The sequence below is a fragment of the Tamandua tetradactyla genome, chromosome 1, assembly GCF_023851605.1.
Source record: "Tamandua tetradactyla isolate mTamTet1 chromosome 1, mTamTet1.pri, whole genome shotgun sequence".
Taxonomy (NCBI): Eukaryota; Metazoa; Chordata; class Mammalia; order Pilosa; family Myrmecophagidae; genus Tamandua; species Tamandua tetradactyla.
The window spans coordinates 218,127,524-218,154,933 of NC_135327.1; the positions used below are offsets into that span (position 1 = coordinate 218,127,524).

A 27,410-nucleotide genomic window follows, 5' to 3' on the forward strand; every position below is an offset into this window, starting at 1 on the left:
ATGGGTGCGGGCTGAAAACATGGCATAGCCTCTCAGAAAGAACTGACATGGCCAGGCAGGCGGCACAACCACAAGTCCTGATGATTATCAGTTGCCTGGCCACTCCCTACAATATGAGCCAGTGTCTGTCCTCTAAGAGAATATCTGAAAATAAAGCAGCATTTAGTGTACGGCTTGAGAGTTCCCTCCGCACGGGACGGCTGCGGCAGTGTGCCAGGAGGACCACCCGTCAAGGATGGGAGGCCCCAGCCCAGCTCTGCCACTGGCTCACTTTCTGGGAGACAAGGGCACGTCCGGCAAATGCTCTGGGTCTCTGGGTCCTCATTCCTAACAGCAAGAACAATAGGAGCCCATCTGCCTTGCAGAATGGAGGAGAGGATGAAGAAATCCAATCCAAAAGTATGCACTGGGCTCACAGTGTCCCCAGAAGCATAGGTGAGTAGGTGGGGGTGGGGGGCGAGACGGAAGTGGGTAAGAAGTAGGGTCTGGCCTGGACCATTTCACAATCTATTTGGGAGGAGAGAGGGCATGTGAAATAATGGCAAACCATGTGACAGTATCTGGGCAAGCACTCAGCTATGAACTATAACCTACAATTCCTCCAGGACTTGACAGCAAGGGAGGGTGCCAGGGATCCTGAAGGGGGAGGAGGGTTTGGTTTGGCAAAGGAGGGAAGAAGGACAGATATTCCTCGCGAGAGCAGGTAGGTTGATGGAAACCTGAAGACAGCAATGAGCAGGGCTTGTTCATGAGGTAGGCAGAAAGCTCAAGAAGAGCCGTGCAAAGTTAAATACAAACGAAAAAAAAAGAAGAGCCATGGGAAATGATTGTAGAGGTCGGATGAAACCAGAAAGAGGCAACAATGAGACCAGACAGAGGAGGTGATCCAGGAACAAAAAGAAACTTTATTTTCTCTTTATTTCCTTATTTCTCATCCACAGGGTTCCAGGAGGTTTTCAAGGTGTGTAAGGAAGGTCAGTCTGGCAGTAGCATGAAAGCTGTTCAGATGACCCGCTGTGTCCAATTCGTCAAAAGTGTTTGAACCAGAGTGACTACGAGAACGTCTTCTCTGTTTGAAAGATGAATTTTACACTGATACATTTTTTTTTTTTTGCTTTTCTCTATTGGGGAGTCACGTCAAGAGCATTCTGAATGCAGTTGACTTTTAATAACTACTGTGATATTTTTACACTGTGCAGTTACTCACGAAGCCTGTATTTTGAGTGTAGTTTTCTTGATTCTTCTCATTTAGATAGGACATCCATTTCTGCTCTACATTTAGCAATAAATGTTCGACATTGGGTCCCCTTAATTGTTTTTTACACGTGAAGCTCTGAAGCTGGGAAGGCAGAAGTGGTTGTAGAGTTCATCCATCCTTATTTGAATCAATGCATTAGTTTTCTGAACTTTAGCTGTCGGTTCTTAGCCGCAAGGTGAAATTCCAGCTAAATACACTAGATGGCAGGCAATAACTACATTCTGCTCATTCCATTCTATATTAAAACAACAACAAAAAAACGAAAGCCTCAATATGGAAAACTAAGCACAGCGACCCACAGTCTTTTGTCCCCTGACCTCAGGTAAGAAAACTCAAATTTTTATGCCCAGCATCTGTCTGCACCGCACTGAAAAAGTGGGGGGCATATTTTCAGACTATTAAGACGGTAGTCTCCTTTTTTCTTTTTTTGTTTGCTTGTTTTCATGGGATTTTTTGTTGTTATTGTTTAATTGATTTTCTCTTTAGTGTTTTGTCCAAGGTAGAAAAGAAACCCAGAAATGTGGAGGGAACAGATAATGAAAGTGGAGATGATGGCATTATGAAGTGAGATTATACTGACTATAATGCACTAATTTTTTGTTTTTACAAGGTAGGGGTAGGTACATTGGGGATGAAAAAGGCAGTGGGACTTGGAACTAGAAAGTGTAAGGTATGATTAGGATGACTAGCAATGGCTAAAAGCCACACAGCATGATCACCAAAGAACCCTTGACAGGATCCCAGAAATCTCCTGGCAGTCCAGGGCTCAGAAACGCTACTAAAAGTTACTTTAAACATCTACTTTATGCCTCTGTATAGGACCATACTTAAATCAGATTAGTAGGGAAAAGCCCAAATTACACTTCAAACCTGCCTCCAATATTGAATTGCTTTGCATCGTGGATTATTATTTGTTTTAAATAACAAATCCACTGAGTGCCTATTTTGTGCACCATGCTCTACAGTGAGTTCCCTTATATTGAAGTAATAGAAATGTAATAACTATCATCTCCACCCTAAAGGAGTCTAAAACCTATGAAGCCCGTGAGACTTCTGCATATTTTTAATATTCTAACAATAGTCAATGTCCTTCTATTCATTCTCCAGTTATATTTCGAAAGTATCATAGTTTTATTTGAGCATGAAATTTGGGTGATATTCCGTTAACAATTCCCCTGATAAAGTCTCTGATATTTTTACACATCTAGTTTGAAATGTCACCAAGAAAGCTATCCATTTAAAGCTAGTTAGATCCTATTCCAAAGATTTCTTATTTCTGCACATTTCCTTAAATCTCTGGTCATTCCGAATAACCTGGAGGTTTTGAATGGCCATCTTCGCTAGGAAAAAACTGATGGATTTATTTAGAGTTATGTTTCTGCAAGATAGGCCATTGTATAGGTTTGCTCTCTCCCCGGAACTTCCTCTCCTCGTCGCGCTCTCCATATTTAAAGTGGGATGAACTGTTCCTTTGCGTAACAGCAGGCAGCGTTGGGTCCTAATAAACGAATCGCCGAGGGGCAGCATAGCGTGGTGGGCGCCCACTGCCCCTGCCATCCGCCCCATTCAGTGGCGCCTCGCTTGCTTGCTCTGTTTAAGTGCAGCCCAGCTCCTCGCAGTTTTGGGGACAATCACACGTGGTAGCGAAGCAGGGCTTCGGAGAACAGCCGCGGGACTACAGCGAGGGAGACCGCGCCGGCTGCGAGGCGGAGCCAGGCGGGCTGCTGGGCGGAGCTAGGCGGCGTTCCCGGGCTAAGCTGCCACGTCTCCCAGGCCGCGGCCACCCCCCTTCCCCCTTTCTGGGTCCCGGGGTCCGGCGAGGGAGGGAGGGGAGACCACTCTGTGAAGATCACGTCTTCCCTTAGGGGCTGAGTAAAAGCACCCTGAGGATGCAACCGCCTTAATCATTGCCTTTCACCATTTTCAGGACAGAAACTATAGCGGCCGCCAGGGGTATAAGGTTTTTGTTAGTGAAATTTCACTTTCCGGTGTTCCCGGGGAAGCCAGGCTTCTGTGTGAGCCCCATGACCATATATAGGTAGAAAACTGCAGGACGGGGGGATAAAAAAAAAAAAAAAAAAAAAAAAAAAGAGGACCCGAGGAGCAGCCTGAGTCAGTTGCCTTAAGGATGAGTGATTTTTGCAAGGGTGAGGATGAAATGCGCCTTCAACATACTTTGTTGCTAGCAGGGTTGAGTCTGCAGATGAATCAAGAGACAAATCAGAAAAAGGAAGTGTCGCAAATGCCAGCACACTCACGGAAATCCGAAGGCATAAGAGGTGTTAAACAGTTATTAAAATTCTGGAAGACTGATGAAAGACAGGCATTCCTCAAGCTGGAGGGATTTTTTTTTAAATAACTTACTGTCTGTTTCTATATTTACTTATTTTTTATTTCAAGAAAACAAAAAAAATATGCCGATAGAAACAAACTACCTTAGGATCTAGCACAAAATCTCTGAATCAGAAGCATTGTAGGTTAAAGAAATGCGAATATGGGTTCTAGGCATGAGGTGACCTTGCTGACAAGTCGAAATTATTATGTATGTGTACGATCATAGTTTTGATGTTTGTGACATATTAGTCACTGGCAGACTGAAAAATAGAATAATCAAGAATTTTAACTAGACAGATTTTAAGAGGAGGAAAAGCATGTTTAAAAAGAAGAGTTTCCTAGACTCTTGGATGAATATTTGGAAAAAGAGTTGGGAGCTTTTACGTCTATTTTTGACCCTTCCATTTTGCCAGTTTGAGTATAGCTCTTTCTACCTCATTTTTCCACTAATAAAATAGTAATCATATCTATAGCTACTTAGGTGTTGGTATTCTATTAACATTTTCTGTCGTCATGCCCATAAAGCATTTTGAATCTCTTGGAAGAAATGGATTATCATTTCTAAAAATTTTTCTGTCTCAGCCTATTATCATCTGATAATCAACATTATAAAGCTGTAACATGGAAAATTTAAACATTACAAAACAACCAAAGTGAGCCATAAGCATACTCTTGAATTTCATTTAAAATAACAACAAAAAAAGTAACTATTTTGTGCAAATTAACCAGGGGAGCACCTCTTTGGCAATGCTCTTTAAAACTATCTGAGCAAAATGATGTAAGAAACCAAATAATTACACAGTGAGTTTTTCCTTGTGTAACAGAGGGGAAATACATTTTTCCTCCAAAAAAAGAGTATTTTTCCACGAAATAGACTATCTTTAACTTTTTAATAGATATTCACATTATCCTTATGGAAAATTCAAACAATACAGGAATGCAGAAAGAAAAGCCCGAACAACCCTAAAAACCCACACTTCCCAGATATAATATCCTGCCAGGCCTCTTTCTTAGAATACACACACACATGCAATCATAATATAGATCAGCTTCTGCAATGTGCTTTCTTCACTTAAGGAATGTTGTGTAATTTTACAGATTAATGTGTATAGATCAACCTTATTCTTTTTATTAGCTGCAGCCATGGACTGAAATATAACAATTTATTTAACCCATGGCTTCTAGATGAACTCTATGGTGTTTTCCTATTACAGAAAACCCTGCAGTGAACAGCAGTGAATTTTTGCGTACATGAGCAAGGATTCCCATTAAATAAGTGCTTATACGAGGAATTTTCTGAGTCAAAATCTTACTTTTTTTTTTTTCAAAGTCTTACACTTCTAAAACATTGGTTTAGGTTTTCAAATTGTCCCCCTCCCCCCCCAAAAAAAAATCCTTAGCAGTGTAGGGGTCCACAACAGCCTGAGTGTCCAATGTATGTTGGTGGTAAGGTTTTTGCCAATGTAGTTATTAGAGTAGGTTTTGACATTTTAACCATTATGTTATTATGACCAGAAACAACCTCCTATCCCCTGCAAAAAATGACTCATTTAATCCAAACAATCAGTTCCCCTTCCCTTGGGCTTTCCACCGCAGAGGAATGAATGAGAAACAGTGCCCACTTTATTAACTACACAAGTACACAAGGATATGGAGAGGAGGTAGCATGGTATCGAGCATTTGAGGTAGAGGAGGTGCCGCCCACCCTGCTCAAGCCCAAAGCTAATCTCGCGATTCTCACACACCTTCTAACTGGTCCTGATGCAATGCGGAGCATGCTAGGTACCCCATGCAGAGAGGAAGCGGTCCAGGTCAGATGCAACAAAGAGGAAAGGTGGGCGGGGCGAGGTGGAGCCAATCGTGGGCTCATCCCTCTTACCACCCAGCGTTTCTGCCCACAAATATATATGAAGCAAATTCTCCCTCCCTGGAGGAGAGGCTAAGAAAGGCCAACGGGGCAGGGGGGGGGGGGGTGGAAATAAGTGGCAGAAATTTCCCCTCCCCTACTGTTGTTCCTGTCCATCTTCTCTTCATTATTTAAGTTTTCATGTGTTATTTTTTTCCCTTTATTCACTGGACAGTTCTGTATTATGTAATTCTACTTGTGGTAATTATTTCCTTTTAACAAGGAAATTTGAAACTGTATTTCTCTATGAGAATCAAAGTTCAAACTAGAACAATGCTCACACCTCACTACACCAGTTGGAACCTTTTGGAAACCTTTATTTTTCTCCCCCTCTGTGCTGGTTTGAAATTGCCATGTGCCCAGAAAAGCCATGCTCTTTAACTCTGATTCAGTATTGCTGGGTGGGATCTTTTGATTAAGTTGTTTCCATGGAGATGTGACCCACCCTGTGCTGGTTTGAAAGGATGTATGTCCCCTAGAAAAGCCATGTTTTAATCTAAATCCCCATTTCATAAAGGCAGAATAATCCCTATTCAATACTGTATGTTTGAAACTGTAATCAGATCATCTCCCTGGAGATGTGATTTAATCAAAAGTCGTTGTTAAACTGGTTTAGGTGATGACATGTCTCCACCCATTTGGGTGGGTCTTGATAAGTTTCTGGAATCCTATAAAAGAGGAAACATTTTGGAGCATGAAAGATGCAGAGAGAGCAGAGCAGAATGACATAACCATGAGAAGCAGAGTCCACCAGTCAGCGACCTTTGGAGATGAAGAAGGAACATGCCTCCCAGGGAGCTTCCTGAAACAAGAAGCCGGGAGAAGATGCTAGCAGATGATGCCGTGCTCGCCATATGCCCTCCCAGATGAGAGGGGAACTCTGACTGTGTTCACCATCTGCCTTTCCAGATGAGAGAGAAACCCTGACCATGTTCACCATGTGCCTTCTAATTTGAGAGAGGAACCCTGAACTTCACTGGCCTTCTTGAACCAAGGTGTGTTTCCCTGGATGCTTTAGATTGGACATTTCTATAGACTTGTTTTAACTGGGACATTTTCTTGCCTTAAAACTATAAACTAGCAACTTATTAAATTCCCCTTTTTAAAAGCCATTCTGTTTCAGGTATATTGCATTCCAGCAGCTAGCAAACTAGAACACACCCAAACCTTTTGATTAGGTGGTTTCCATGGAGATATGTCTTCACCCATTCAGGGGGTGTTGCTTATGGGAACCATTTTGGAAACAGCTTCAGTGCCGACAGTGCCCACACAGCCAGAGACCTCTGGACATGCAGAAGGAAAACACCCCTGGGGAAGCCTTACGAAACAAGAAGCCAGGAGAGAAAACTAGCAGACGTCACCATGTGCCTTCTCAGCTGACAGAAGTGTCCAGAAACCAAAGACTCCAGCAAACGCCAGTCACGTAATTTCCCAGATGACACGGGTGTTCCAGAAGGCATCAGCATTTCTTGAGGGAAGGTAATCTCTTGTTGGTGCCTTAATTTGGACATTTTCATGGTCTTAAAACTGTAAACTTGCAACTTAATAAATTCTCTTTTTGAAAGCCATTCTATTTCTGGTATATTGCATTCCAGAAGCGTTAACAAACTAATACATCCTCCTTGCCTCATTTCCTCAGTTTTATTTAAGAGTCAGTCTAATTTTCCAGATTCTTTAGTGGTTAGCTTCTTACAATGTGCTTCTCCTTTTGCATAATTATTTTCCAATCGCATTACAGTTCATTCATCAAGTCATTTATGTTTAATTCGAAGTTTTACTTGATTTTTACTACTAATTATATATATAATCTGTTTCTCATAATCTTTACTCTAATTAAGTTTTTATTTGGGTGGAATATTTTCATAAGCAGTTATCTAAAAAGCATACATGATATACTTTTACATTCAGAATCTTAGAATATCTAAGATTCTGATCCTTCTCACTAAGAGCATTATAAATACTACTTCATTGTCTTTTATCATCCATTTTTGAAAATTGTAAGTCTGATGGTCTGCATTTTTTCAACTTTAAGGAATTTGTTTTGTTTTGTTTTTCTACCTGGATGATCATAAATTGCTCTCATCCTTGTAACTGACCTAATTTTGCACGGGTATATTTAAATGTTAGGAGATTATCCCCAACGGCTCTCTCACATTTCTGCATGTCTTACAACATGTTTTTGTTCTATATCCTTTTTTTTTTTTCTTTTGGGTGCATGGGCCAGGAATTGAAACTGGGTCTCCCATGGCAGGCGAGCATTCTACCACTGAACCACCTGTGCACCCTTATAACATGTTTTGAAGGACGTTTGTATAGGAAGCAGTCTTAGAAGAAAGAGATGGTATTTCTTTCCCGGGCAGAGAGCAGAATTGTTTGCTGACCAGTATAGTAAAGATAATGTCTCCCTCTGAAGATTGGGCTAGTTTTTCTTGTAGCCTTTTTAAAAAATTGGGGTCTCCTCAGATTGGGGTTCCTTACTATGCTGCAAACTCACTCTGTGTGCAGCATCCACCTGTGTCATCTCCACAAGATCTGGTTGTCAAGAGGAATTGCCGCAAGCATGCATCTCATGCTGACTAGAGTGCCATGAGTAAGGAGTCCTTTGTCTCTGATCCAAGACTTTCATGTCTTCTGCCAAGATTCATGCAATATTCACCTGTAAGTAGGATAAATCTCACTCTTCATAGTTCTTGACATTAGAAATGACTTCAAAAAAATGATGCCGTCATTTCTTGGTGAATATTTTCAATCTGAAGACACAAACCTTTCCTCAGCTCTGAGGAATTATCTTCTATTATTTCATTGATTATTCATTCCCCATTTAGAACACTGACTATTTTAAAATTAGACTTCAAAATCTGTTCTCCAAGATTCTTATCTTTTCTCATGGTCTCTCTCTCCCTCTCTGTCTCACTCTGCCAAGACCATTCAATTTGTGTTAGTGTATCATGTATTATTCACTTGTTATTTAACTTTTATTGTGGCAATTATGGTTTACATTTTTTTCAAGAAATTATTTCTTCTTTATAGAGTGTTCCTTTCTCATGAAAGCCCAACTTTCTTATTAATACAGCATCTTCTCAAATGGCATTGTGAATATGAATTAGAATATTTTCTTCTAAAGTTTCTCTTCATTCTCATTTCAGAGAGATACATTTGCTCTGAATGTTCAGCTTAGTGCCCTCCTTTCAATCAGATGATTTTATTTATATAGTTAGGGATTTTTATTGTTACTGTCTAGTTTAATCAGTATTATTAGCTGGAGAGAGTCTCTTTGTCAATTGCTCCTCTCTGGCTTTAGGGTTTCCTAGGAGGAAATGGTCTGAGAATTGACAGGATGATTGAGTGTTCACATATGTAGTAGTTAGGTTCAGGTGTCAGCTTGGCCAGGTGATGGTGCCATGTTATTCTGTTGTTGTGACTTAAATCATTAACATGGGAATTTCATATATGGCTGATTACATCTGTGTTAAGCTAAGAAGAGTGTTTCCACAATCAGTGACATTTTAATTTGATCAGCTGGAGGTATAAAAGAAAGAGTCAGAAGAGAGAGAAGGAATTCAGCCCAGCCCAGCCTATCCACACCAGCTCAGAGCTTAGAGCCAATATAGATCCAGATGTTTGGAGATGCAGAGAGGAAATGCCCCAGGGAAAGCCATTTAAAACCAGAAACCAGGAGAGGAGGCCAACAGACATCACCATGTGCCTTCCTATGTGACAGAGGACCCCAGATGAAATGTAACTAAATAAATCCTTTTTATAAAAGCCAATCCATTTCTGATGTATTGCATTCCAGCAGCTTTAGCCAACTGAAACACCATGGGTGGTAAAGGGCAGGTGGAGGTGTGCCAGGGGAAATTTTTCCAACATGTCCATTCCACTCAATCAAATGGCACATGGATTTGGCCATGTGGTGGTTTGAAGCTGTTTTGTACTCCATACAAACATGTTCTTAAAATTAATTCATTCCCGTGGGTGTGAACCTATTGTAAATAGAAATTCTTGGTGAGGTTACATCAGTTAAGGTAGGGCCCACCTCAGTCAGGCTGGAGTCCTTTTTAAGGGGAATGAAATTCAGACTGAGAGAGAATGTCACAGAGAGAGCAGCTAGAAGTTGAACATCAATGGAACCCGGAAGAGAAGAAAGAGACCAGGGAATGCCACCAAGTGCCTTGCCATGTCACAGGCTAGCCCCAGAGTACCACAGTTGTCAGGGAGAAAGCATCGCCCTAATGGCGACTTAATTTGGACTTCTTTCTTAGCCTGAAAACTGTAAGCTAATATATTCCCATTGTTTGCCCCAACCCATTTTACGGTAATTGCTTGAGTAGCCCAAGAAAACTAAAACAGACCTCTGCCTCTGGAAGATGGTAGGTTTGGGCCAATGGACCACCCCCGCAAGCAAGGTTTCTGGCAAAGGAACCTCTCACCCAGGAGAGGGGAGCAATACCAGACTCTGCTGGACAACCTCAGTTTTAGTTTTCTCTTGCCACATAACAAATTACCACAAACTTATGACTTAAAACAACAAAGATTTATGATCTCATAGTTTCCATGGGTCACAAGTCCAGTCATGGCTTAGCTGGATCCTCTGCTCAGGTATCACAAGGCTGCAATCAAGCTCTGAGCCTCGATAAGCAGTTCTCATATGGGCTCTGAGTCTTTTTTTGGGGATTGAATCATGTATCCCACAAAAGATTTGCTAAAATCTTAATCTGTGCTCCTGTGGGTGTAAACCCATTTGTAAATATGACCTTTTGAAGATATTAGTCAAGTTATGGCCTTGCCCACCTCTTGATTTTGAACTTTTAGCATCCAAATTGCTAATAAGTTCTTGTTTAAGCCACTCCATTGTGCGGTATTTGTCATAGGAGCTCTGACAAACTAACACATCTTCCAAGCCTACTCAGTTTGTTGGCAGAATTTAGTTCCTGCAGCTAATGTTAGAAGTCCCTGTTTTCTTGCCGGGGACCTGTCTCAGTTCCTAAAAGCCACTTGCAGGTCCTGCAGCATTGTCCCCATTGCAGTTCATAGTAGGCCTACTTGCCATCTTCTAGGTCAGTAGGCATACATCTTGCTGGCTTCCAATCTCTTTCCAGTCTACTACAAGAAAATCTTATATAATGTAATATAATCACGGCAAGACTATATCCTCTTACCATCTGTGCTATGATGTAACCTGATCAAGAAAGTAACCATCCCAGCATAATCATGGGTTCTTCCCATACTTAAGGGGTAGAGTTAGGGGACAAGAATTAACCAAATCCTATGCAGTAGGGGCAGGGACTCTTAGGAGCCATCTTAGAACTCTGCTTACTGCAATCTCTGTGGAAGCCAAAAACCTCATCTATATGTAATAACACTCTCCAATTTCTAATAATGGGACAAAATTTTCCTCTCTATGTTAGTTGAGTCACTTTAGTTAAGAACTACACAGGGGATGGGGAGGAGGCAGAGTGTCAAAAGTATGCGTTTAAGATATTACACATTGAAATATTCAAATTATTTCAGCTTTCCACCTTAACGGCTTCATCAGCATTTATTAAACACCAGGTAGTACTTTAAGTATTGTTTTACCTTAAAAAAAATGCTCTTTAAACAACTCATCTAATGTGAAAATATAAATAAAACTACTTTATAAATTTGAGAAAGTGAGCTTTTTAAATGAAGAAATTATCTTTTAAGTTAATGTCTTTGTCTCACCATGGATCAACCATGTGACATTTTCACATAAATGTGGGGAATCTGGACAACCATTGATGTGGAATTAGGGTGTAACAGGGCTTTTTTGATTCAATAGAGTTTGACCTGAGAACCCATATATTCAATATTGGTATTAGGAGATGTTTTGGTCTGTTAATGCTGCTGGAATGCAATATACTGAAAAGTGAAACAGCTTTTAAAAGGGGAATTTTATTATGGGTTTACAATTCTAAGGCCATTAAAATGTCCAAATAAAGGCATCCAGAGAAAGATAGCTTGATTCAAGAAAAGCCAGTGGATCCAAAATACCTCTGTCACCTGAGAAGGCACATGGCTGGCATCTGCAAGTTTTTGGCTTGTCATATCCAACAGCCTCCTTGGGGGTGTTTTCTTTCTGCACTTACAAATATCTGGGTCCCCTGTTGGCTCTGTCTGCTATTTCCAAAATGATTTCCTCTTAAAGGGTCCCAGTAAGTGACCCACCTTGAATAGGTGGAGATGCATCTCCATGGAAACTGGCTAATCAAAAGGTCCCACCTGGAACTGGGTGGATCACATCTCCATTGAAAGAACTTAATAAAAAAGCTCCCTCCCAACAATATTGATTAGTATTAAAGAAAATGACATTTTGAGGGTTCACAACAGTTTCAAACTTGCACAGAAGGTCAGTGGCTCAATCTGCATAAGAAGAACATGGTCTTTGGAGCAGAAAGGACCTGTTATCCCCTCGATTTTTGCTTCCTGGAATCTTTTTTTAATCAAAATTACAATCATTTTAATGAAAAAAAAAATCAGTGTTCTTCTTTATGCATTAGCACCATGCCCCCAACAAATAGACCCAGTTCTAGGTTGCTTCCTGTGCTGTGGGCTTCATGAGGGCACAATCTGCTGATTCATGGTGGGATCCATGGCACAATATCTGGTATGTAACAGATGCTCAACAATGTTTGTTGAAGAAATGAATGAGTGAGTGAATAAATGAGAGCAAGTCATGTTTCTGGGCCCATAAGTCCAGAACTGTAGTAAATTCACATAGGTAAGTTGCCCTATACCTCTAGCCCAGTGACTTTCCCTGGGGATCACTAATCCCACTTAACCCTGGCACATTGTTCACTCCTGGGGGTGGGTGGGAGGGGTTTGAAGATGGGGCTGCTGGTACAGTCATTTAGTCACCAAACCAAGGCTCAAGTCATTATCACCAAATTTCCCAGGCTGTTGTCCTGAGTCACTTACAACCTGCTTTTGTTTCCTTTTAATTTGTAGGGAGACAGAAGTACTTTTTTTTTTATTTTCACCACTTCTAATTTCCAATATATAACATTCATTATGCTATACCAACCAATACTAGTAAACACCAGAGATTTGTTTCTGACATTCCGACATTCTGATTAGCAGGGAGTAGGTTATTGATCTTGATATACAGAAAACAGAATCAACTCTAGTTGTCTCCTCTGGAATGAGAGCTTTAGGTTAGACCACCAGCTGACCATCCTGCAACTGATACCAGATTAAAACGCTATAGCTAAACCTAAGAATGTTTTTTTCTTTTTTGTGAAAAATAACAAAATATACAAAACATCAGTAAATTTCTAAGCACATCGCAACAATGAGTTGTAGAACAGATTTCAGAGTTTGGTGTGGTTTACAATTCCACAATTTTAGGTTTTTACTTCTAGTTGCTCTAAGACACTGGAGACTAAAAGAAATATCAATATAATGATTCAGCAATCTTACTCATTTGTTCAACCCTACCTTCTCAGTATAGCTCCACTATAATTTTTTATCTCTCTTCCACTTTTTAGGGGTACTTGGGCAAAGTCCATTCTAATTTTTTCATGTTGAAAGGGGCTGTCGATAATATGGGATGGGGGATGGAACTACTTGATGTTCTGGAGAGGCTGATCCCTCTGCATTTCAGGACTTATCTGTTCTGGGGATCCGTCTGGAGGTTGTAGGTTTCTGGAAAATTACCCTAGTGCATGGAACCCTTGTAGAATCTTATATAATGCCCTAGGTGTTCTTTAGGATTGGCAGGGATGGTTTTGGTTTTGGTTTGGCAAGCTATGATAGGTAGCAATGTCTAACTGAGGCTTGCATAAGAGTGACCTCCAGAGTAGCCTCTCAACTGTATTTGAACTCTCTCTGCCACTGATGCCTTATTTGTTCTTTTCCCCCTGTTGGTCAGGGCAGCATTGTTGATCCCATGGTGGCAGGGCCAGGCTCATCCCTGGGAGTCATCTCCCATGCCACAAGAGAGACTTTCAACCCTGGATGTCATGTCCCACATAGCAGGGAGGACAATCGTTTCACTTGCAGAGTTGGGCTTAGAGAGAGTGAGGCCACATCTGAGCAACAAAAGAGATCCTCTGGAGGTGACTCTTAGGCATACCTCTAGGTAGGCTAAGCTTCTCTGCCACCTACATAAGCTTCACAAGAGTAAGCCTCAAGATCAGGTCTTGTCCTATTGATTTGATGCTCCTAAAGTCTGAAACAGTATCAGGGATTTCCCTGATGGTAGAGTTTAATAGTTCCATATTTTTTCTCCCATCCCTCAAGGGACTTTGCCAATACTTTTGGCAAATTATTTGCTTAATATACTCTAGCATGTATCCAGGCATTACATTAGGCTATACAGGATTAAAGGACCTCATTCTTATTCTGGGCTCCCTGTGTTGTTTTTTTTTTTTAATGTTTATTTTTACTTTTTATTTTTATTTTTTGTATTTTTCCCCTGTGTTTTGATTCTTTAAATGAGCTATCTAGACAGGTTGACTTAGAGTATGCACTACAGAAAATTTAGGTTCTGGACAAACTTGAACTTTCTTTCTTTGGTCTCAAAGAGTAGATGAGGTGCTAAAATACAGATAATGTCTTCCTTCACCCTGTATTCCAAATTACCTTAATCTTGACCTGATCAGCTTCATTCTTATCTCTAAATATCAGATTATACATATATCAAACAGCCTCTCAAAATCCAGAAATAACAATTGCTCCTCTGGACTGCCTATGACTGCTATAAGAGCTTACAATGTAGGCCTCTGTTTTCTTATGAATATTTTTAAAATGAGACCATACAACATTTGCTTTTTTGTTTCTGGTTTATTTTGCTTCACCAAATGTCCCACAGGTTCATTCACAATGTTGAATGCTTCACAATTGCATTCCTTTAGTAGCAGCACAATATTCAATCATATGTATACACCATCATTTGCCAATCTGCTTCTCAGTCAGGGCTTCCTTCAGCCACCTCCATTCGTTGGGGATCATGTATAATATCCAAAGTCAACTGTCCTTCAACACTCTCAATTTTAGATAATTTCATTATTCCTAAAAAAAAAGATAGCAAATAAACATACCCTCACCAAACAGAAAATCCAAACCTCCCCTTAACTCTTGTCCTTCCCTCCATTATTTACCTCTGGTGTTGCTGTGGTACTGTTGATGTTTTCCTATTAAACATAGCCCATAGCATGCAATAGCAATTTTCCCCCTATACCCAGAACTTACACACTATTGTACAAGATTCATATTTGCAGTAGTTCATGCAAAAACTTATTTACATTTGTAGTGTTAATCAGTGGGGACATATGGGTCTATGCATTTCAATCATGGTTGAAATGAAGTTCACCTTCAATATGGTAATATTACTTATAGACCCACTACTGACCTGCCTTCACTTCTATCTATTCCCTTACATTTAAGTTCAACCTCATTAGCTAAGCATTCACCCATCTCTAGCTTCTGTGTATCTCTAGGTCCCCTATATTCTGTATTATAATCCTCTGATTTTACCTTTACCATGGTCATAAAAGTGGAATCATACAGTATCTATCCCTTTGTGTCTGGCTTATTTCACTCAGAATTATGTCATCAAGGCTCATCCATCTTGTTATGTGCTTCAGGACATCATTTTGTCTTACTGCTGCATAATATTTCATCATATGTATATATTACATTTTGTTAACCCACTCATCTGTTGATGGGCCCTTGGACTCTTTCCATCCTTTGGTGATTGTGAATAGTACTGCTATGAACATCATTGTGAAAATGTCTATTTGTGTCACTGCTTTCAGCTCTTCTGGGTATATAGTAGTGGTATTGCCAGATCATAGGGCAACGTGATATTTAGTTTCCTAGTGGACTGCCAAACTGTCTTCTATAGTGGCTGTACCATTACACATTCCCACCAGCAGTGCATAAATGTCCCAATTTCTCCACATCCTCTCCAACATTTGTAGTTTCCTATTTGTTTAATAGGAGCCATTCCTATAGGTGTGAGGTGGTATCTCATTGTAGTCTTGATCTGTATTTCCCTCATTGCTAATGAAAATGAGCATCTCTTCATATGCTTTTTAGCCATTTTTATTTGTTCTTCAGAAAATGCCTATTCATATCTTTAGCCCATTTTATTTTGGGGCTGTTTTTTTCTTTTGTTGTTGAGTTGTATGATTTTTTTTATGTATAGAGGATATTGAACCTTTATCTGATGTGTGATTTCCACATATTTTCTCCAATTGAGTTGGCTGCCTCTTCACCTTTTTCACAAAGTCTTTTGAGGCACAAAAGCGTTTGATTTCGAGGAGTTTCCATTTTGTCTTTTTTATGTTTTGTTTTTCATTTGTTGCTTGTGCCTTAGGTGTAAAGTTTAGGAAGCTATCTCTTATTACCAGGTCTTGAAGATGTTTCCCTACATTTTCTTCAGAACTGACAGAGCCAACAGAATGGATAGAGTCCGAGGGAAGCTGTTGTAGAAGCCTTATGAGAAAGCTAGCATACATTGTCATGTGTCTTTCCATTAGAGAAAGAAACCCAAAATGTCACTGGCCTTCTTGAGCCAAGGTAATTTTCCCTAGATGCCTTAATTTGGACACTCTTATAGCCTTGCCTTAGTTTGGATATTTTCATGGCCTTAGAATTGTAAACTTGCAACTCATTAAATTCTCTATTTTAAAAGCCATTCCATTTCTGGTATAGTGCATTTGGCAGTTTGAAGACTAGAACACCCCCCCACCCCATCTTTTTTTTTCAGCCAAAGATCACCCTTTAATATTTCTTGTAGGGCTTGTCTCTTGTTGACAAATTCTCTCAGCATTTGTTGCCTATGAAAATTTTAATCCCTCCCTTAGTTTTGAAGGACAATTTGGTTGGGTAAAGAATTCTTGGCTGGAAGTCTTTCTCCTTCAGGATCTTCAATATATCATACCACTGCCTTCTCACCTCCATAGTGCCAGTTGAGTAGTCTGAACTCAGTCTCATGCCATTTCCCTTGTATGTAGTAGATTGTTTTTCTCTTGATGCTTTCAGGATTTTCTGCTTCTCTTCAACATTTGACAGACTGATTAGCATGTGTCTTATGGTAGGCCTATTTGTATTTATTTTATTTGAAGCTTGTTGGACTTCTTTGATTTGCATTATTTATGTCTTTTATAAGGATTGGGAAGTTTTCCCCCATTATATCCTCAACTAATCTTCCTAGCCCTTTACTCTTCTCTTCTCCTTCTGGGACACCAATGATTCTTATATTTATGTGTTTTGTTTGTCCATCATTTCCCTGACAGCCAAATCAAATTTTTCCATCTTTTTTGCCATTTGCTCTTTTGTGTTCAAAATCATTTGTCCTGTCCTCTAGTTTGCTTAGTTTTTCTTCTGCCTCTTCAAATCTGCTGTTGTGTGTCTCTAGTATCTTTTTTTATTTGGTCTACAGCATCTTTAGTCTGTGATATCTGCTATTTTTATATTTATTCTTTCAAATTCCTCTTTATGTTTTTCTAGTGTCTTCTTGTTCTCCTGTATGTCATTAGCCATCCTACTGATTTTATTTAGTAGAGTTATTGAATATCTTTAATTACTTTTCCTGAGTCTGTATCTCCTCTGGGGTTTTAATTTGGTCATTAGGCTGGGCTATGTCTGTCTGCATCTTCATATGCTTAGTGATCTTCTCTTGTCTTCGAGACATGTAAATATCTTGATAGGGTTACTTTGGAAGTTGATTTCCTTCAGTAGTCTAAAGCTTTGTATTTGTGGGCTGGATGTGGAGCAGGATGCAGGGCGTGGGGCAGGCACAACAATGTTTTGACGGGTCACAGTGCAGGTATAGGCACTGGTTGGGGTCATTACACTGGTACCTTTGAGCATGGAGTGCAGGTTGTGGGATTGTGGAGCTGTAGTATGAGGGCTATGGGGATGGGTTGCAGCTCTAGCAGGCCTTGGAGTACCGGAGCAGCATGCAGCATGGGGGACACAGAGGCAGGGCATAATGAGAGGTAGATTGTGGTGGCTGTACAGATGAACAGGGGCTGGTGTGCAGGCAGGATGTGGGTTGGTGCATGGAGTTTGTGGATTGTAGATATCAGGGTGTGAGGTACAAGGCACAGAGGTCAAGGCACAGGGACAGCAGGGCACAGGTGTGTCCTTACACAGGGGGCAGTGTCCAGGGAGGCCAAGATCCAGATAGGTGAGTGTGTAGGGGCAGGGCACAGGTCACGGGGGTTTTGGGGCATGGATCAGGGGTGGGTGATGTTGGGTGGGTGGGGATGGTACAAGTGCTCAGGTGCAAGGGGGGTTGCAGCAGGGGTGCACATGTGTGCAAGGCAGGGGCTATGTAGCACAAATGCACATGTGAGCACCTGCCAGGTGTGGGAGCAGGGCACTTATGCCGGGGGGTGGGGCAAGGGTGTGCACTTGTGTGGGGCAGGGGTCAAAATGTCAGTACACGGATGTGTGGGGACCCAGCAGGGAGGATGTGGCTCTGTACAGGTGTGGGTCTGGGGGCTGGAGCCCTGGTGTACATGTGTGTAGAGCTCAGGGGGCAGCTGGGCGGGGTTGCACCTGTGTGGGCTAGGGGTGAGTGTGGCCCAGATATGTAGGTCAGAGCTTGCCCTGAACTGGTGGGGGGGCGTTGGTGGATGTGTGCATGTGCATGTGTGCTGATCTGTGGGGGCTTTGGATGCTGATGTACGTGTACACAGAGCCTGGGGTTGGGGGAGGTGGTCTTGCACAACTATCTGGGCCGGGGGCCAGTGTGGCCCAGGCACAAAGGTGAGTGCCTGCAGCTGGATGCATGGGCGACTATCTGCAGGAGTCAGGGAGGGAGAGAGCAGTTGAGAGGCTGAGTGTTGGTGTGCTGGTCTTGGGAAGGATGGGGCGAAACAGGAGAGGTGAGTTGAGCTGGAGCAGGTGTATGTGTGTGTGCAGGGTGGGGTGTGGAGCGGGACTCATAGGGGGACAAGGGTCTGGGTAGGGGCACTTGGAGCATGGTGGGTGGGTGGATGACAGCGTTCAGATGTGTGGGGGTATGGGAGGTGTCATGGGTCATGGGGTGGGGCGGCACACATGAGTATAGTGCATCCAAGGACCATGGCTTGGCTTACTTCCTTGTCCCCATCTCCCTGTCCTTGCACTCCTGACAGCTCCTGGCTTCCCAAGAAACAAGTCTTGATAAGCAAAAGGCAATGTTCTCTAGTACTTTGCTACTTATGCTAAGTGTTGTCCATGAACCAGCAAAATTGACCTCACCTGGGAACTTCTAGAAATGCAAAATCGCAGGTTCCTACCAGACTTATGGAATTATAATCTGCATTTCAAAAAGATGCCCAGGGGATTTGTCTACATATCAAAGTGTGAGATTGCTGCCCCAGTGCAAATACCATGGAGAATATACAGCTTGGTCATCTCTAGAAGAAAATCCAGGGTTTAGGAGTTGCTACTTTTCCCCCACGCCAGTATGTGCATCCCAATATCTGACCCATTAGGACAGGGGTGCTCCAGGCATCTGCTGTGTTCTCGTTCCTTCTTGCTCTCTTTTCTCCCCTCTCCTTTTCTAAAACTCTTACGCTGTTCAGCAACTCTGCCTTTATTCATGATTATAATGAGAAACTTCTCTGCTGTTTTCAGATTGAAGTTGCATTTGTTTCCTTGAAAGAGAGTGATTTTAATCAAGGGAGTTGTTTAATGCACCTTATTACTGCTGTGAGTTTTATCAGCCCTTTGTTGCTTCCTGGTAGGAGCTGCCCCAAGCCCTGGCATGCATTTTCTGGAAGCCAAAGAGCAAACAGCAATTCTTAGACTTGCGCTTCCTGGAATCTTAAAACAGAGATAGGGCTTATGGTGTTATAGTATGGTCCAGACCAAAGCTCAGGGGCAGAGAAGGGCAATGAGTTTTCAGAAATAAAGTTATCACCTTGAGGAGAATGGGTGTACAAACTGGTAATCCAGGCTAAAGACAGGTGCTCAGAATTTGTGGAGGAGAGCTACTGTGACACTGTATGTGGCTAAAGCTCAAAGTTCTAAATCCAGCCATTCTGGCAGGCACCAACAACAAGGCTGCTTGTTCCCTAGAAGCAAGGCTGGGCATGGCCAAAGTAGCTGGAGGGTGAACCGGAGCATAGAGTATCATGATGGCTCTGTCTAGAGTCTGCTGGCTGGCAAGGCCAAGGAAATATTGTTGTGGAGTTGAACAGCCACATCTGTCATGGTAGCATGACAAAAATTCAGCAAAGCTCTATTTGACAGCAAGAAACAATGGCCATGTGAAATTTTTCAGATACAGATACTGCCCTTTCTTGGGTATAGGGTGTGCTTTGGAAGGACAGTGAAGATCCTAGGGGTTCTTAGGTGAATCAAGAAGGAAAGGTAAGAGAACACAAAGGAATAGTTAGACATTGGACTCCCAGCTAACCTCGGAATTGAGAGTTTCCATTTACAGTGGAGTAATGTAACATCAACTCAAACAATCCTAATCTTAGAATGCTTAAATTTTTCTATTTCCTTCTGAATCTCTGATCTTTTTTATGCTCTTAAATTGTATTTGGAACTCTAAAAATATACTTTGTGAAGAAGAAGGGTATGGAAAGTGGCCCATCCATCTTAAAGCTATACAAAGAAGGTGTTAGTCAACACCATATCTAAAGAAAATTTTGGAAGGATATTTCATCCAAAAGGTCTCCATAGAGCAATGGATTGAGGCAAAAATACATTCAGCATGTAATATATAATAACTATGTGTCTTTGCTTTCATATAGTTCGTCAAGATCTCACTGCCTTGGGAATATCCATCTTGGTGATATGGCAAGGAGATATTACAAAGTCTGAGTTGCTTTGCTTTTGTGTTAATGTTACTGGATTCTCATATTGATCTGCTCTCTCTTTTTTAATCATTTAAAAACTATTTAGATACAATCTTAAACTGTGTGCTGGTTTGAATCTGTGGTGGACCCCAGAAAAGCCTTGTCCTTTAATCCTTATTCAATATTGCCGTATGGGGACTCACAAGATTGTGGGTATTATCTTTTGATCAGAAGAGATATGACTCCACCCATTCCAGATAGGTCTTGATTACTTCACTGGAATCCTTCAAAAGAGGAAGCAATTTGAAGAAAGCTTGAGAATAAGAAGAGCAGCAGAGACCCAAGAACTACAGAGCCTACCAGCCAGCAACCTTTGGAGATGAAGGAAACACCTCTGGGGGAGCTTCATGAAACAAGAAGCCTAGAGAGGAAGCTAGAAGATGTTATGTTCACCACGTGCCTTCCCAGTTGAGAGAGTCAGCCTGAATGTCATCAGCCTTCTTGAACCAAGGTATCTTTCCCTGGATGCCTTAGATTGGACAGTTCTATAGACTTGCTTTAATTTGGACATTTTCATGACTTTGTAACTGTAAACTTGTAACTTATTAAATTCCCCTTTTTAAAAGCCATTCCAGTTCTGGTATATCACATTCTGGCAGCTAGCAAACTAGAACAAACAGGTTTTTAATTTCATATCTATTATTGGGCAAAAATATCTCCAAACTTAATAACAGCTACTTTATTATTTCCCCTCCACAGTAGGGAAAATATGGTGTTGATCCCTAGAATTTATTAACCCTCCATCTATTCACAGTTCAGTTTGCATTCCTCTGCTTCTTAATCAAATTTCCCTTGCAAATGCAAGGTTTTAAAACTTGAAATTTATATCCCCATTGGAAAAGTTTTATTAGTTTTAATTTTTTTATCTACATGCCTTGGTAAGGTTACTCCTCTTTTAGAACAAAAAGCACAAAACAGGTGTCAATAATTTATTTAAGATTGATTCCTTGAAGCAATCAATCAAAATAACTAAATAGAGTACACCTATATAAAACTCTGAAATGTCGTTGCTTTGACAGAGATTTTATTTTTTTAATGATACTTTTATAAAGCAATGGTAAGAATGACAAAAATCAGGGGTTTGCAACCAAAACCTGCAAACCAAATATGGCCAGCTTTCTGTTTTTGAAAATAGTTTTATTGGAACACAGCCATACTCGGTCATTTATATAGTGTCCTGACCACTTTTATAACACAATGGCAAAACTCAGTAGTGGCCACAAACAGCAAATAGCCTGCAAAGTCAAAAATGTTTACTATCTGGACAATTACAATAATAGTTTACTGATCCCTGATCTAGGGACTAAATACAGGAAAAAGAAAATTATTGCTCTCCTTTTCTGTAATAATCTTATAATCAGAATATTCTAACATATGAATATTCTGCACATAATTAGAAAACAGGTTTGGTTTGGTTTGCTAATGCTGCTGGAAATGCAATATACCAGAAATGGAACAGCTTCTATAAATGGAATTTATTAAGTCACAAGTTTACAGGTCTAAGGCTATTAAAATGTTCAAACTAAATCATCCAGAAAAAGATACCTTGACTCAAGAAATGGCCAATGATGTTTGGGTTTCTCTGTCAGCTGGGGAAGTCTGCTAGCTTTCTCTCCCAGCTTCCCCAAGGTATTTTCTTTCTACATCTCCAAAGGTCTCTCTCTGTGTCCGCAATCTGTCTTTTTCCAAAATGTTTCCCTCTTAAAGGACTCCTCAGGTAACTCCACCTTGAATGGGTGGGTCACATTTCCATGGAAGCAACTTAATCAAAAAGATCCCACCCAAGAATATTGAATTAGGATTAAAGAATATGGCTTTTCTGGGATACCCAACCATTTCAAAGTGTCACACAAGCCTTTAGCCTAGTGCTAATAAAAGTTTTCCAATTAAAAAGTCACCCTGTGGTCAATATTCTTTGCTGCTGGAAGGCAGGAAGTATGCGTTAGGATTCCCCTGTCTCTGAAAAAAAAAGAACGAATTCGCTGTGTGTAGATTTCTTAAGCATTATGATTTTCTTAATGACAAACAGTCATGATATATAAACAACAGATAACAAAATGACCCAGAACCTTTCTACAAGCTATTGGGTGAGTTTTCAGACCAAATTTACCTTAATTCCACTTTTACTTTGAGAAACTGATACTCTTTCCTCTTTGCAGCCTTGGGACACTGTCCTATAGAAGAAATGTTTAATCACTTCCTGTACAGGCCTCAGCCTGCACCTGTGGACCTAGTCAAGACTAATACTGGTTCTTTCCAGCTACACACACCAATAAATTCCTTTTTTCTTAAGTACTGCTTGAGTTCCTTGGCTGCTGTGGCAAATACCATACAATGAGTTAGCTTAAACAATGGGGATTTCTTGGCTTATAGTTTTAGAGACTAGAAGGCTTGCTTTCTCCCGAGGTAGGTAGTGTTCTGACTGACTGGCAATCCTTGAGTTGCTTGGCTTTCCCATCACATAGGGATGTGATCTCCTTCGTCTTTTCGGTTCTGTGGATTTCCTGCTTCCAGCTCCTCTCGGTGACTTTCTCTCTAAGGACCCCAGTAATGGGAGTGGGCCCATATTGATTCAGTTAGCCAGACTTTAAGAATAACATCTTCAAAGGGTCCTATTTATATTGGGTTCACACTCACAGAAATGTGGGTTAAGATTATGGACCTGTCATAATTCCACCTACCACCGGGATTTGAGGTAGGTTTCTGCCACTTACAATCATAATGGTTCTTTGTCTGTATGGTCTCTTCAGCTCCAACTCTCTAGGATTTTCACTCCCAGCAAGTTCATCTGAAAGGGGTACTGTGTGCGGTATTTAATGTTAGTTAGGCCTGTGTTAAAACCACAGTTCTGATATTTGTTCATTGTGTGTGGCTTTGAACTTCAGTTCCATCCTCTATAAAATGAAATAACACTGATTTCAATACCGCTGTGATGATGAAAGGAGATTATCTTTGTTAATCATCACACATAAAAGGGACAACGTATGTGGCCTTCATGTACCACCACCCCAGTCCTTCTCTGTCAATTGGGAACAACGGATTGAAAGTCCCCCTGTGCTGGTTTGAAAGGATATATGCCCCCTAAGAAAGTCATGTTTTAATATAAATCCCATTTCATAAAGGTAGAATAATCTCTATTCAATACTGTATGTTTGAAACTGTAATGAGATCATCTCCCTGGTTGATGTGATTTAGTTAAGAATGGTTGTTAAACTGGATTAGGGGATGACATGTCTCCACCCATTTGAGTGGGTCTTGATTAGTTTCTGAAGTCCTATAAAAGAGGAAACATTTTGGAGAATGAGAGACTCAGAGAGAGCAGAGAATGTTGCAGCACCACGAAGCAGAGAATCCACCAGTCAGTGACCTTTGGAGATGAAGGAAAACGCCTCCCGAGGAGCTTCATGAAATAGGAAGCCAGGAGAGAAAGCTAGCAGATGACACCGTACTCGCCATGTGCCCTTCCAGCTGAGAGAGAAGCCCTGACTGTGTTCACCATGTGCCTTCTCACTTGAGAGAGAAACCCTGAACTTCATCGGCCTTCTTGAACCAAGGTATCTTTCCCTGGATCCCTTTGATTGGACATTTCTATAGACTTGTTTTAATTGGGACATTTTCTCAGCTTGAGAACTGTAAACTTGCAACTCATTAAATTCTCCCTTTTACAAGCCATTCCATTTCTGGTATATTGCATTCCAGCAGCTAGCAAACCAGAACACCCCCTTTCCCCTAAGCCTCACTTCTTCCTACTCTCCTATGAGCATTCTCCTAGGATTGGTTCTCAAGGCAAACAGAACCAACAGAAGATACCTGTAAATATTATGAGATTTGAGAAAAGTGTCTCACACAACCATAGGGATGCATGAGTCCAAATTCCAAAGGGCAGGCTGCAAGCTGGAAACCAATGAAGGTTTTGGATGAATTCCTCAGGAGAAGCTGGCTGGCTGATGTAGAGATGAAAATCCTCTCTTCTGACTACTGAAGTCATCATCTCTTTTTAAAGCCTTCAGCTGATTGAATGAAAGACCTCTCATTGCTGAAGAAACTGTTCTTAGTTGATTGTAGATGTAGTCAGCCATAAATGCAACCAACTTACTGATGATTTAAGCCCATGTAATATCCTCATGGTAACAGGCCACTGCTTGCTTGACCAGACAACTGGGCACTTTTATCTGGCCAAGTTGACACATGACCTCAACAAATGAGTTCTCCTTTCAGAAGACTGCCCTGCCCACACACCCACTTTACTTAGCAGAAGAAGATGGCAATTCTCAATGCTCTTAGAGCCCTCTGCAATTAGCATTATTGCACTTAATCCAGTTTTTAAGAAAAATTGGAAAAGACAGAAAAGTACAAAATCGAATATAATAAATATAAAAACCAACCATATTCCCATCACCCAGAAATAAGTGGAATATGTATGTATATATTCCAAATTTGGAATTGGTCTCTCTATTTCTCTCTTTCTCATTCTACAAGTATCCATTACAATGCTTTTAGTTGCAAATAAGAGAAAACCAAGACTTAATATTCAATAGGCTTTAACAATAAGAAATACATTGATTCACATAAGTCCAGAAATAGAGAGGCTTTATAAGCAGAGAAATTCATCAAAAGTCAGTTTCCTGGACAGCAGCAGAGGACTGGGGCAGAGATAAATTAAATATTCCTTAAACGCCGTTATGCAATCAGCAACACCAACAGACTAGGTTTCTCTGTCCTGCTTTCTCCCAGTCTTGTCAGCTCAGCTCCAGGCCTGGCTCCAGGGTGGTTACCAGTTCTAAGTATCATGCACAGACTCAATAACATTAAATAAAGGCAGGATCTTTGTCCCCTTGGTTCTGATTTTAAGATAGAGGAAAACTTTTCCAGCAGCAGCCCTCCCCCCTTCATCTCCACCCCACCTCACCAGCCCAAACTGAATCACATACCCACTTCTCAACCTATCGCAAAGGCAATTCCTGGAGATCACTCCTGATCTGCCACCTAGCGCTGGGGCTGTGCTTGCACCTGCCTACCCTGAAACACATTTCTGGGCACAGGAGGACTGAAACCTCAATAAAATTGGAATCATATTAGGAAGGAGAAGGGAGGTATGGCTGTAGGAAATGGGTACGGGTGAGAAAACAATAGTTCTGCCTTCATAACTTTTTAACTTAACATATCATAAAAATTTCTCTATACCAATAGATAACTTTTGAAAACATAAGCTTAACTGAGAACATAATTGCAGGGAAGCATTATGGTTTACTTAACAAGTTCCCTATTGTTAGAGCTTTAGGCAATTCCAATATTCTACTCCTATAATACACCCAGTGTTTTGTCCTAAAACTGTCAAATTAATGTCCATAAGCCTGTTGCCTCTAGTAATTGTGTTTCTTTTTCTGAAAAACTTATGATCATTGCCAGTTAAAGATGACCGTATGTTTGCTGACATCATCAATGAATCAATAAATGATTACACAAGAAATGCTGAGCAAAATGTATGTATATATAAATGTTTGTGGGGTTTTTTTTGGTTTGTGCCACTTTACTGAAGAAAAATAAATCAGTTTCTAGCACAGCTATTAGTTGATCATTCATCCATTGACAACTTGCATCATTTACTCAGCACTATATTAAACAGTATATTGGAAGATAGATTAACTAATAGCTCCAAAGCTTCCTAACAATTTAAATGAAAATTACAAAATGTTTGCGACCCTATTTTGGAATACAAAGAGTGTTTGACTTCCAATTTCCATTCTCTGTAGAACAGGTAATTCCTTTATTGACATGCATAAAATGCATCAGATTTTCTCTTCACTGATGTTATAAATTCAATACCAATTTCCCAACCACATCAGTTATGAGCAAAAAGTGTATCATGTAACCTCAAATCTCTAACAGTGGAAGACTTGAACAAAAATGGGTGCTGCTACAGAGTAATGCTGTTTCCTTTGGTGTGACAACTGAACATCCATCTGACGACTTCTTAGCACGTTACAGCAGTGGGGAGCTGTTTGAGTCTCAAAACCAAGTTAGAGTGAAGACATTGGCCACATAATATACATGCTTCACTTAAAAAAAATTCTGAATCTTGGGCCACTTTCCTCATAACAACTTTACAGTAGTTATTGTTCTAAGCTTAAAGTACTTAAGCCTTCTCAGATAAGCATGTGAATGAATGGAAGGAGGTAAACAAAAAAACAGAATTAAAAAAGATGAAGTCTGACAGGGAAGCAGCCAGATAAGAAAGTCAAAACAGAAACAATAATTTAAAGTTCATTCAAGCTATAATGCAAGTTATTCTGACTTTAAGGTAGCATCACATGGCATATTTCTGAGTCCATTCCTGAGATAGTCTGTTGTACTTGTCTCTGTTTTATAGATCTGCACAATCTCTGGCAATAGGGATCATCTGGGTTCAGGTCATGTAGCAGTGAACAAATGCAAAAATGAACTGTGGAAATAATTAAAGGAGGAGACCACTGGGATCTTAGAATATCAAGAAAAATGCTGCCATTATTGTTAATATTTGGATAATAAATTCTTGTGTAAATACAACCCCAGGTGGCTTGAAATCTGTAGGAAAACAAATTGTCAAAAAGAATACGCCAGCTTGATATGGGATGTCATTAGGTCCCACAATTGCAGCTTGCCAATGAAACAGCTCATCCCCAACTGGACCTGCAGTGCATTGTGCTGGGAGGTCACGGGCCAAATCACTGAGTTCCTACACCTTATTAATTGTTTTGTGTGCCATAGTCTGTGCTTTCTGTCTGGGTCCGGTGTGCACCCAAAGGTCCAGCCAAAACTCTTGGTTATCAGGGTCATGGGGAAAGACTGTATCTTCATCTCATACCAGACGCAGGTGCCAGGGTGACCAGTGGGCCAGCCTGCCTTTCCCTAGCCATCCGCAAGGGGCTGACACCTGTATATGCATTTAACCTTTATTACCAACTCCTCTGTTGCCTTACCTCCCTCCCCCCACCCCCATTCCCTCGACTTTCAGAAGCTCGGCCAATTCATTTCAACAAATACTTGCTGGTAATTTTGCTGACAACTTACTGAATACTGTCTCTGCTTCCCAAGCCTACAGTTT

General features: G+C 40.8%; 1 protein-coding gene and 1 pseudogene across 1 annotated transcript in view; one reads left to right on the plus strand and one right to left on the minus strand.

The window, feature by feature from the left end:
* Nucleotides 1–1,555: 1,555 nt before the first annotated feature.
* The window catches only part of ITGB1 (integrin subunit beta 1), a 114,862-nt gene continuing 89,007 nt past the window's right edge, over nt 1,556–27,410 (plus strand). The window contains exon 1 of the mRNA XM_077152124.1: nt 1,556–1,580. The gene's annotated coding sequence lies outside the window, so the exon portion shown is untranslated. The remainder of the gene's footprint in view (nt 1,581–27,410) is intronic.
* On the minus strand, nt 26,634–27,071 carry LOC143688130 (ubiquitin-conjugating enzyme E2 D3 pseudogene; annotated as a pseudogene).